Source organism: Mus musculus, chromosome 12, assembly GCF_000001635.26.
Source record: "Mus musculus strain C57BL/6J chromosome 12, GRCm38.p6 C57BL/6J".
In the NCBI taxonomy this organism is placed as follows: Eukaryota; Metazoa; Chordata; class Mammalia; order Rodentia; family Muridae; genus Mus; species Mus musculus.
This window is the reverse complement of record NC_000078.6, coordinates 80,969,842-80,982,447: the sequence shown is the minus strand read 5'-3', so window position 1 is coordinate 80,982,447 and position 12,606 is coordinate 80,969,842.

Sequence of the window (12,606 nt, the reverse complement as noted above, 5' to 3'; positions counted from 1 at the left end):
AGCATCTAAGCTACAGAAAACAAATTCACACTCAGTTTCCCGAAACTGAGGACACCTTGGGCCTTTCTCCGTGGTTCAATACATGTTTAGCTAGAGCACAGAGCTCTCTTATTGTTTAGTCTGGTTTTTTTCTTGGATGTTTCATTGATTTTTTTTTATTAGATAATTTATTTACATTTCAAATGTTATCCCCTTTCCTAGTTTCCCCTCCTAAAATCTCCTATCCCCTCCCCCCATTCCCTGCTCCCCATCCCACCCACTCACATTCCTGGCCCTGGCATTCCCCTATACTGGGGCATAGAACCTTCTTAGGACCTAGGGCCTCTCCTTCCATTGATGACAGACTAGGCCATCCTCTGCTACATATGCAGCTAGAGCCACAAGTCCCACCATGTGTTTTCTTTGATTGGTGGTTTAGTCCCAAGGACCTCTGGGGGTACTGGTTAGTTCATATTGATGTTCCTCCTATGGGGCTGCAAACCCCTTCAGCTTCTTGGGTACTTTCTCTAGCTCCTTTATTGAGGACCCTGTACTATGTCCAATGGATGGCTGTGAGCATCCACTTCTGTATTTGCCAAGCACTGGTAGAGCTTCTCAGGAGACAGCTGTATCAGGCTCCTGTCAGCAAGCTCTTGTTGGCATCTGCAATCGTGTCTGGGTTTGATGGTTGTTTATGATCCCCAAGTGGGGCAGTCTCTGGATGGTCCTTCCTTCAGTCTCTGCTCCGAACTTTGTCTCTGTAACTCCTTCCATGGGGTATTTTGTTCCCCCTTCTAAGAAGGATTCTGAGCTTCTGGGCTAATATCGGTGAGTGCATATCATGTGTATTCTTTTGTGATTGGGTTACCTCACTTAGAATGATATCCTCCCGGTCCATCCATTAGTCTAAGAATTTCATAAATTCATTGTTTTTAATAGCTGTGTAATACTCCATTGTGTAAATGTACCACATTTTCTGTATCCATTCCTCTGTTGAGGGACATCTGGGTTCTTTCCAGCTTCTGGCTATTATAAATAAGGCTGCTATGAACATAGTAGAGTATGTGTCCTTATTACAAGTTGGAGCATATTCTGGGTATATGCCCAGGAGTGGTATTGCTGGATCTTCTGATCAAACTATGTCCAATTTTATGAGGAACCGCCAAACTTATTTCCAGAATGGTTGTACCAGCTTGCAGTCCCACCAGCAATGAAGAAGTATTCCTCTTTCTCCACATCCTCACCAGCATCTGCTGTCACCTGAGTTTTTGATCTTAGCCTTTCTGACTGGTGTGAGGTGGGATCTCAGGGTTGTTTTGATTTGCATTTCCCTGATGATTAAGGATGCTGAACATGCCGGGCATGGTGGTACACGCCTTTAATCCCAGCACTCGGGAGGCAGAGGCAGGCGAATTTCTGAGTTCAAGGCCAGCCTGGTCTACAAAGTGAGCTCCAGGACAGCCAGGGCTACACAGAGAAACCCTGTCTCAAAAAAAACAAAACAAAAAAGGATGTTGAACATTTTTTTAGGTGCTTCTCAGCCATTCAGTATTCCTCAGTTGAGAATTCTTTGTTTAGCTCTGTATCCCATTTTTAATAGGGTTATTTGGTTTTCTGAAGTCCAACTTCTTTCATTCTTTATATATACTGGATATTAGCCCCCTATCAGATTTAGGATTGGTAAAGATCTTTTCCTAATCTGTTGGTTGCTGTTTTGTCTTATTGACCGTGTCCTTTGCCTTACAGAAGATTTTATGAGGTCCCATTTGTCGATTCTCAATCTTACAGCACAAGCCACTGCTGTTCTGTTCAGGAATCTTTCCCCTGTGCCCATATGTTCAAGACTCTTCCCCACTTTCTCCTCTATACGTTTCAGTGTCTCTGCTTTTATGTGGAGTTCCTTGATCCACTTAGACCTGAGCTTTTTACAAGGAGATAAGAATGGATCAATTCGAATTCTTCTACATGCTAACCGCCAGCTGAGCCAACACCATTTGTTGAAGATGCTCCTTTGTCAAAGATCAAGTGGCCATAGGTGTGTGGGTTCATTTCTGGGTCTTCAATTCTGTTCCATTGGTCTACTTGTCTGTCGCTATACCAGTACCATGCAGTTTTTATCACAATTGCTCTGTAGTACAGCTTTAGGTCAGGCATGGTGATTCCACCAGAGGTTTTTGTTTTGTTTTTTTTTATCTTTGAGCAGAGTTTTTGCTATCCTAGGTTTTTTGTTATTCCAGATGAATTTGCAAATTGCCCTTTCTAACTCTGTGAAGAATTGAGTTGGAATTTTGGTGGGGATTGCATTGAATCTGTAGATTGCTTTCGGCAGGATAGCCATTTTGACTATATTAATCCTGCCAATCCATGAGCATGGGAGATCTTTCCATCTTCTGAGATCTTCTTCAATTTCTTTCTTCAGAGACTTGAAGTTCTTCTCATACAGATCTTTCACTTCCTTAATTACAGTCACACCAAGGTATTTTATATTATTTGTGACTATTTTGAAGAATCTTGTTTCCCTAATTATTTTCTCAGCCTGTTTATCCTTTGTGTAGAGAAAGGCCACTGATTTGTTTGAGTTAATTTTATACCCAGCTACTTCACTGAAGTTGTTTATCAGGTTTAGGAGTTCTCTGGTAGAATTTTTGGGGTCGCTTATATATACTATCATGTCATCTGCAAATAGTGATATTTTGTCTTCTTCCTTTCCAATTTGTATCCCCTTGATCTCCTTTTGTTGTCTAATTGCTCTGGCTAGGACTTCAAGTACTATATTGAATTAGTAGGGAGAGAGTGGGCAGCCTTGTCTAGTCCCTGATTTTAATGAGATTGCTTCAAGTTTCTCTCCATTTAGTTTAATGTTGGCTACTGGTTTGCTGTATATTGCTTTTATTATGTTTAGGTATGGGCCTTGAATTCCTGATCTTTCCAAGACTTTTATCATGAAGGGATGTTGGATTTTGTCAAATGCTTTCATCGCACCTAATAAGATGATCATGTGGTTTTTGTCTTTGAGTTTGTTTATATAGTGGATTACGTTGATGGATTTCTGTATATTGAACCATCCTTGCAACCCTGGGATGAAGCTTACTTGATCATGATGGATGATCGTTTTGATGTGTTCTTAGATTTGGTCTGCGAAATTTTATTGAGTATTTTTGCATTGATATTCATAAGGGAAATTGGTCTAAAGTTCTCTTTCTTAGTTGGGTCTTTGTGTGGTTTAATGAACAGAGTAATTGTGGCTTCATAGAATGAGTTGGGTAGAGTACCTTCTGTTTCTATTTTGTGGAATAGTTTAAGGAGTATTGGAATTAGGTCCTCTTTGAAGGTCTGATAGAACTGCACTAAACCCATTTGGTCCTGGGCTTTTCTGGTTGGGAGACTATTAATGACTGTTTCTATTTCTTTAGGGGATATGGAACTGTTTGGATTGTTAATCTGATCCTGATTTAACTTTGATACCTTGTATCTGTCTAGAAAATTGTCCATTTCATCCAGGTTTTCCAGTTTTGTTGAGTAGAGGCTTTTGTAGTAAGATCTGATGGGTTTTTTGTTTGTTTGTTTTTTTGGTGGGGGGGGGGTTGGGTTTTTTTTTTTTTTTTTTTTTTTTTTTTTGGATTTCCTCAGATTCTGTTGTTATGTCTCCCTTTTCAGTTCTGATTTTGTTAATTAGGATGTCGTCCCTGTGCCCTTTAGTTAGTCTGGCTAAGGGTTTATATATCTTGTTGATATATAAACCCTTCAAAGAACCAGTTCCTAGTTTGGTTGATTCTTTGAATAGTCCTTTTTGTTTCCACTTGGTTGATTTCAGCCCTGAGTTTGATCATTTCCTGTCATCTACTCCTCTTGGGTGAATTTGCTTCCTTTTGTTCTAGAGATTTTAGGTGTGCTGTCAAGTTGCTAGTGTATGCTCTTTCTAGTTTCTTTTTGGAGGCACTCAGAGCTATGAGTTTTCCTTTTAGGAATGCTTTCATTGTGTCCCATAAGTTTGTGTATGTTGTTGGCTTCATTTTCATTAAACTCTAAAAAGTCTTTAATTTCTTTCTATTTCTTCCTTGACCAAGTTATCATTGAGTAGAGTGTTGGTCAGCTTCTATGTATAAATGGACTTTCTATTATTTATTTTGTTATTGAAGATCAGCCTTAGTCCATGGTGATCTGATAGGATGCATGGGATTATTTCAATATTTTTGTATCTGTTGAGGCCTGTTTTGTGACCAATTATATGGTCAATTTTGGAGAAGGTACCATGAGGTGCTGAGAAGAAGGTATATCCTTTTGTTTTAGGATGAAATGTTCTGTAGATATCTGTTAAATCCATTTGTTTCATAACTTCTGCTAGTTTCACTGTGTCTCTGTTTAGTTTCTGTTTCCAGGATTTGTCCATTGATGAGAATGGGGTGTTGAAGTCTCCCACTATTATTGTGTGAGGTGCAATGTGTGCTTTGAGTTTTAGCAAATTTTCTTTAATGAATGTGGATGCCCTTGCATTTGGAGCATAGATGTTCAGAATTGAGAGTTCATCTTGGTAAATTTTACCTTTGATGAGTAAGAAGTGTCGCTCCTGGGGGACTTTTGAGATAGCATTGGAAATGTAATTGAGGAAAATACGTAATAAAAAAATATATAAATCTGAAAAAAAAAACAAAAAAAAAGTGTTGCTCCTTATCTTTTTTGATAACTTTAGGTTGAAAGTTGATTTTATTCGATATTAGAATGGCTGCTCCAGCTTGTTTCTTGGGACCATTTGCTTGGAAAATTGTTTTCCAGCCTTTTACTCTGAGGTAGTGTCTGTCTCTGTCCCTGAGGTGGGTTTCCTGTATGCAGCAAAATGTTGGATCTTGTTTATGTAGCCAGTCTGTTAGTCTATGTCTTTTTATTAGGGAATTGAGTCCATTGATATTAAGAGATATTAAGGAAAAGTCATTGTTGCTTTCTGTTATTTTTGTTGCTAGAGTTGGAATTCTGTTCATGTGGCTATCTTCTTTAGGTTTGTTGAAAGATTACTTTCTTGCTTTTTCTAGAGCATAGTTTCCCTCTTTGTGTTGGAGTTTTCCCTTTATTATCCTTTGAAGGGCTGTATTTGTGGAAAGATATTATGTAAATTTGGTTTTGTCATGGAATACCTTGGTTTCTCCATCTATGGTAATTGAGAGTTTTGCTGGGTATAGTAGCCTGGACTGGCATTGGTGTTCTCTTAGGGTCTGTATGACATCTGCCCAGGATCTTCTGGCTTTCATAGTCTCTGGTGAGAAGTCTGGTGTAATTCTGATAGGTCTGCCTTTATATGTTACTTGACCATTTTCCCTTACTGCTTTTAATAATCTTTCTTTGTTTTGTGCTTTTGGTGTTTTGATTATTATGTGACAGGAGGAATTTCTTTTCTGGTCCAAACTATTTGGAGTTCTGTAGGCTTTTTGTATGTTCATGGGCATCTCTTTCTTTAGGTTGGGGAAGTTTTCTTTCCTGTTCTATTTTGTTTGAGGCAGGGCTTCATTCTCTAATCCAGGCTGGCCTCAATTATTGTGTCGACCAAGCTAGCTTTGAATTTGAGATAATCCTCCTGCCTCTATGCCCTCAACCCAACCCCTTGGCTAAGAAAAGTCTTTTGTGTTGTTTTCTTTGGGGGGGGGGTGGTTTATTGGTTGGTTGTCAGTTGGTTTTTGGTTTTTTCCAGACAGGGTTTCTCTGTATAGCCCTGACTGTCCTGGAACTCACTTTGTAGATCAGGATGTCTTTGAATTCACATAAATATGCCTGCCTCTGCTTCCCATATGCGGAGATTAAAGACATACACCACCACACCTGGTTCATTTTTTATTTTTAAGACAAGGTCTCATGTAGCCCAGACTAGATTGAAGTTACTACGTAGTTTGCACAGAAGAGCATATTCTGAGACTCCAGCCAAGGCCGGGAACTGGGAGGCTCCAGCCTTCTGACCTAGACACATTGGCAGTTGCAAATAAACACCAAAGCACAGCAGGAGCATGCATGACACTGAGGTACATGCGTGCTCTTTGTCTCTACAAAACTGCTGCTCACATCTAGGTCACCTGTGCACCAGTTTACGGTGATTTAAATCCTCTCCACTTTTTTGATTAAATACCAAGTCTCATCTTCAGTATCTCAGAGGCCCTGCAAAGTCCTGATGCTCCTACAAGCCCAAACCAGAACCACCAAACTCAGACAACCTCTGGGTGGCGAGATTTTTGTTTTCCACATCATGCTGTGTTTACCCTCTGCCATCTCTAAAACGAGTCCTTGTAACAACTCACCTCGGTTTATGTTGTAAGCCAGTGGAGAAAAATCAATACTGGAGGAATCAATGTTAGAGGACTTCTGACCCTCTGGGCCTTGATGCTGTCTCACCCACCTCTACGAACTCTGCTCCTGCCATACCACGAAGTGTTTGCTTAAATTTGCAAGAGGGTCAAGGCACGTTAGGGTGAAGCTCTCCTCCATGGCTCCAACCTCAGAACTAGCACCTGAGGACAAACTTGGTACTCCCGGTGCTCCTGCCTCTGCCTCCCAAAAGCTCCACCACCCCAGCTTAGACACAGATCTGAAAGCTCTCTGTTTGGGCCTGATGGTGCACCGTAAGCTCTAGCACTCGACATCTTCCAGGCTGAATGGTGGAGCAGCATGGTGTGGCTATAATCACAACCAGAGTGATTCCAGAATAACTAAAAGAACTTTCTCAGTGAACGCATTAAAACTTTTTTCCAGCCCAGGAGGTGGTGGTGCACACCTTTAACCCCATCACTCAGGAGGCAGAGCTAGGTGGATCTCTGATTTCAAGGCCAGCCTGGTCTACAAAGCAAGTTCCAGGACAGCCAAAGCCAAAAACGTAAATCCTATCTAAAACAAAAACAAAAAGCCCACCCACAAAGTGACCTGCCCCCCAGTGGGCGCCACTACAGTGTACAAGGATGTAGTGGCAAGATGGGAGAGAAAAAAAAGCAAATGGTTTGAAAGCTATGAAGAGAGGCAGAACTAGAGAGTGAGGGTGAAGAGGAATAGCCTGTTGTGAGTAGGCTATCAGGTAACTGTAGGGAGGAGCATATCTGGCTATAGTCAGGTAACTGTGGGAGTGGAATCTAGCCAGAATGCCAGGAGTTTGGGACATTGTCTGCGTGACTGATAGTCACACACCTCTCCTGCGGGGGTTGTGGGGGTGATAACTTCGACAGGAGCCAGGGGTCCAGGAGACAAGATCAAATACCTTCCGTCCCATGTAGGTGGAAATCACCACCCATTGAGTCCCCCAGGATTCAAGACCTATGCTCAACCAGGCTGTCTGTGTGCAGCCAACTGCCCCACATCTCCTGCCGATGGCAGCATTGGATGGCCTAGCTGAAGCCGTGCTAAAGAGCTTACCCTGGTTATTTTCTATGCTTCGTTTGGTGGTGGTGGTGGTGGTGGTGGTGGTGGTAGTGGTGGTGGTGGTGGTAGTGATGGTGTGTGTGTGTGTGTGTGTGTGTGTGTGTGTGTGTGTGTGTGCATGCACGTGTGTTTTATTTGGGGGGAGATTACAATGGCAAAGGGCAGATATTAGGGGATGGGGAGATGAGTGGGATTTGGGACACATGATGTGACTCACAAAGAATCATTAAAAAGTTGAATGAAAGAAAGAAGAAAATCGGGGGGGGGGGAGGAAAGAGACTGAGGAAAACCCCTGACATTAGCCTGTGGCTTCCACATGCATGTGAACATATGTGGACACAAACTTGCACACACAATGTGGCTCTGCTGGGGATAAATTTGGCATTTCCAAAGTCATCTCTGTTAAACCTATTTCAGTCACAACATTTGGCAATTTTATGAAATTTCTAAATGCTGGGATGTGGCTTCCTCCACTCTGCCCAGGTACTCCAATAAAAACCTTGCTCTAGTGAAAGATAATAATAAAATAAAATAAATATGGCACATTATTAATTTTTAAAAAGGAAAACTTGTGAAGTGTTTTGGGAGACAAGCCTTATCCTGTTTCTATAAATATGATGTTCAGAGCCTCTGCATCCAAGCTCATTTTCCCAATGATCTCTCATTGATCAAAGAATTGAATTAAAGTCGACTATCTGTTTGCTTGGCTGGAGCTTCCCTGCATCTCCTATAATTTTAGCTTTGTAAATTCTGCACTTTGTTATTTGATATACAGATGACTGTTTATCCAAATATTGCTAAATGCATTATAAAAAGTGTTCCTTCATCTCCACTTTAGATGATAAAACAATTATGACCAGAGTGGAGGGTCTGGTAGCACAGTACATGCTTAGCACATGAGAAACCCTGTCTTCAATTCTCAGCATCATTAAAAAAAAAAAAAGAGTGGTCCTCGCCTTTAATCCCAGTATGTGGGAAGCAGAGGCAGGTAGATACCTATCTGTGAGTTCAAGACTAGCCTGTACTACATAATGAGTTCCAGACCACCCAGGGCTACATCGTAAGACTCTCTCTCAAAAAAAAAAAAAAGTGGCGGGGGGGGGGGCTGGGCTCACACACACACACACACACACACACACACACACACATATTTATATTTCTTTTTACTCCACTTGTTCTTTTTTTCTCTGTACACATGCATAAGAGTAGGTTTAACTCAGGTGTGCACATATCTATTGCTAAGACAGAAACCTTAGCCTTAATTATGTCACATTAATATCACGTTACTCCTGTTTTTGTAACTTTGAAGCAGCTAATACTATGTGGTCTGTTGTCTTTGCTTCTATAAGTAATTCTCATATTTTAAGAGTTTCTCTGTTTGCTGTTCTTTAGGAGTTTTGGGTTGGTTGGCTGGCTGGTTGCTTGCTTTATGGTACTAGGTGTCTCAGGTACGGTTATTATTGCTGCAATGAAAACGCATGACCAAGTATCAAGTTGGGAAAGAAAGGGTTTATTTGGCTTACACTTCGACATTGTATTCCGTCATTGAAAAAAGTCAAAACAGGAAATCAAGCAGGGCAGGAACCTGGAGGCAGAAACTGAAGCAGAGACCATGGAGGAATACTGCTGACTGGCTTGCTCATCATGGTTCCGCTAAGCCTGATTTCTAATAGAACCCAGGACTACCTGCCCAGGGATGGCACCACCCACAGTGGGCTGGACTTGTCAACCACTCACTGTGAAAATGCCTTACAGTAGCTGGATTTTATGAAGGTCATTTTCTCAGTTGAGGTTCCCTCCTTTCAGATAACTCTAGCTTGTGTCATGTTGACATAAAACTAGACAGCTCATTAGGGGTGACATTGAAAACCTCATGTGCATCAACAAACATCCTTCTATTGAACTGTGCACCTCCAGTTCTTGGAATATTGTAAATTTTGTTCTACTTGCCACTTTACTAATTAAATCAATATCTCTATTTTCCGACAATTGAGCAGCTGTTTGATCCTCACAGTGAACAATGAAAACTCCAGTGCACTTTGTCTTCTCTGTCTCCTTTCCTCCTTCACCCCATGTTAGTCAATACTATCTTCCTCATAGTTAAACGTGCTTATTCTTAGAGTAGCTCCGTGGTAGGGCACATGCATGAGAACTTATGCTCACTTCCTGGAGAATGAGAAGCCCAAAACTTAGACCCTGGCAGATTTGGTATCTGGTGAAGGATGCTCACATCATGAGAGACACAGACCATCCAGTGGGGCTCAGGGGTAAGGCTACAAATCCCATTCATGAAGAAATGACTTTAAAACCTCAAATCTGGGGTGGACTCAGATACTTTTTAAGGGAAGAATTCTTTCTTTTAGCTCACAGTTTTCAAGTTTGTTCTTTCATGACAAGCAGAACCGCTTGCTGAAGATCAGCTTTGGCACCACAGGGTAAACTGAGGCAAGCAGCCAATAGTGGTCAGTACTATGCAGCTGATGGGGGTTGGTACAGATACTGACGGGGCTGCTGCTCATGGCAGCCAGCTGTTGTGGGAAAATTTTAAAAAGAACAGCAAGTTCCCACATTACACCCAGCTACTCTCTGGCCTGGCCATCTTGCCATCTCTGCTTCTAGGCTAGCTCCATGGTGACCTATGGTGGTCTTCCCAAGTCCAGTTCACTTGTTTCATAGCCGCTATGCCTTCTCAGCCATAAACCCCTGTGATTGGCAGTCCCAAATTCCAGTAACCCAATAGATCAAAACTCGAGAAGCTTGTAATTAATCAGTCAGATTTATATATCAATAAATTCTCAATTCACAAGAAGCCCACACAATAATTTCAGAGTCAACCGATGGTACAAGCTGCCCACCTAGATTAGGAAAGTTATCCCACTTATTCTATCCTCTTATTATATTCATCGTTACCTGCGGCTATTTAAAAACCACACTGATTCTGGATCATCTTCCTCCTGCTCCATCTTCCTTCCTTCCCCCATCTGTCTCCTCCATCTCCATCTTTGCAGCCTTTGCTCTGCCTCCCTTCCCCTGCCCAATCACAGGGATCTTGTTGCATTCATATTTAAAGTGATTGAACACGGGAAATTCTGTTACAGCCAGCAATTAGAGAAATTACTCTGAAGACTTTCCTCTGAGGGAACAAAGCTTAATTTACTGTGGCTGGCACTCCCGGTGGCCAGCAAAAAACCTCTGAACCCCTGAACTCTTTTAACCCCTTGGGGGTCAGCAAGAAAAGAGAGAAAATTCATACACACACACACACACGCACACACACACACTGAGGGGATGAAGCAAAAGGCAGACTTCAATAACTTCATACATACAAATACATAAATGCAGACAGACATATACATATTCACACACTGAGCTCTAGCAAGCAGGCTCTAAGCATTTCACACACACACACACACATACACACACACACACACATGGTTGGTGGGCAGAGCAAGCTCCAACACACACCCACACAAGCTTTATACATATACATACATACATACATACATACATACATACATACATACATACATACACACACACATTTATACACACACACAGAGTTACAATGTTCCAATAACTGTACTTTTTCTCCCATGGCTTACATATCCCAGCCAAATCTTTCCAGCAGTACAAAATTACAATGTAATTACTTTCTAGTTTTCTTCTAGTGAATGACTATTAAAAAAAAAACAGTATTTTCCCAAATATCTTCATAAGAAATAACATTATGAAATACAGATACAAAGGGAAAAAACAAATTATTCCCAAGAACCCACAAACATTCATAACTAAGCGGTTATAGATTAACAAAGTACAAGAAGCAAGGTAGTTTTCTCAACCAGTTTCTCTTATTGCCAAGGCAGCAATTTGCAGTTACATAGGAAGGATAAATAAGTATATTGTTAATCTTTAAAAAGAAATCTTATAAGAATCTTAAAAGAATCACAAATCTGAACTTTTACATAAAAATCAGTCATATCTACTTTAAATCCTCAGAATTAATATACTCATCAGTAATTCTTATTATACTTATACTCAGCATGCATATCTACTCATCAGCAATTCTCATTAAATCATATCAGGGAGCTGAGGGCAAAACTGGGTATAAGAAATCAGTCATCACCAGCCAGCCTCAGTGAGACTCACGTCAGCCAGGGCTGCCATTGTTCTTGTTCCCTGGCCATAAAATGTCCCTAGCTTAACTAATAAGAGTGTCCCTTTCTGAACTTCAAATTGCTACCTAAGATTTTCTACATCAGAGCCAGTAGCAAAAACATCTCAACCTAGCTTCACTAATAATTTTATTTTTTCCAAATGTTCTCTAAGGGTGGTGGTCATTGCTGACAATCTGCATCTCTAAATTCTTCTGAAGGATGGTGACTGAATCACTAATCTCCTCCAGCAGCAATGCATAAACGAGATTAAGCACTAATATTGTGAGGGCCAGAGATACTGCCCAGCGAGGGGTAGAGTTGCCCTTAGAGTCTTCACACAGTTCTTAGATTAAGAGTGAAGGGAGGGCAGCAAGCAGAGCAGAAGTCCTCAGGACACGTGGTCCTCAAGGTGGTGCCTCAACAAAGGAGCGCCCATCGTGGCTGAGTTCACACAAACCAGTGGGCCACGGTCCATGTGTTCTAAAGCCATTTGTCATTCTTCCTGCATGGCCCTCGGCAACCACTCAAATCATGGTGGCCAGAAAACAGAGAGAATGTCTGCATGAGTTGGCTTTCTCCAAAGAGAGGAAGCAACCTCCTTCAGGATACCACCCCAATGCTCAGAATGGCTAGCTGTGGGCCTCCCTCTCCTCAGGGGCCATTGGACACAGGCCCATGAGGGCAGAGGGAGCAGAAGCAGCAGGGAGCAGGGTTTGTACAGCCGAGAGAATGATGGAAACACTTCTAGGAGTCAGCTTCAGTGAGACAGTTTGTGGTGGTTTGAACATGCTTGGCCCAGGGAGAGGTGCTATTAGGAGGTGTGGCCTTGTTGGAGGAAGTGTGTCATTGTGGGCATGGGCTTTAAGACCCTCATCCTAGCTGCCTGGAAGCCAGTCTTCTCCTAGTGGCCTTCAGATGAAGAGATAGACAGACCTCTCAGCTCCTTCTGCACCATGCCTGCCTAGATGCTGCCATAATGGACTGACCCTCTGAACCTGTAAGCCAGCCCCAATTAAATACTGTCCTTATAAGAGTTGCCTCGGGGGCTGGAGAGATGGCTCAGCGGTTAAGAGCACTGACTGCTCTT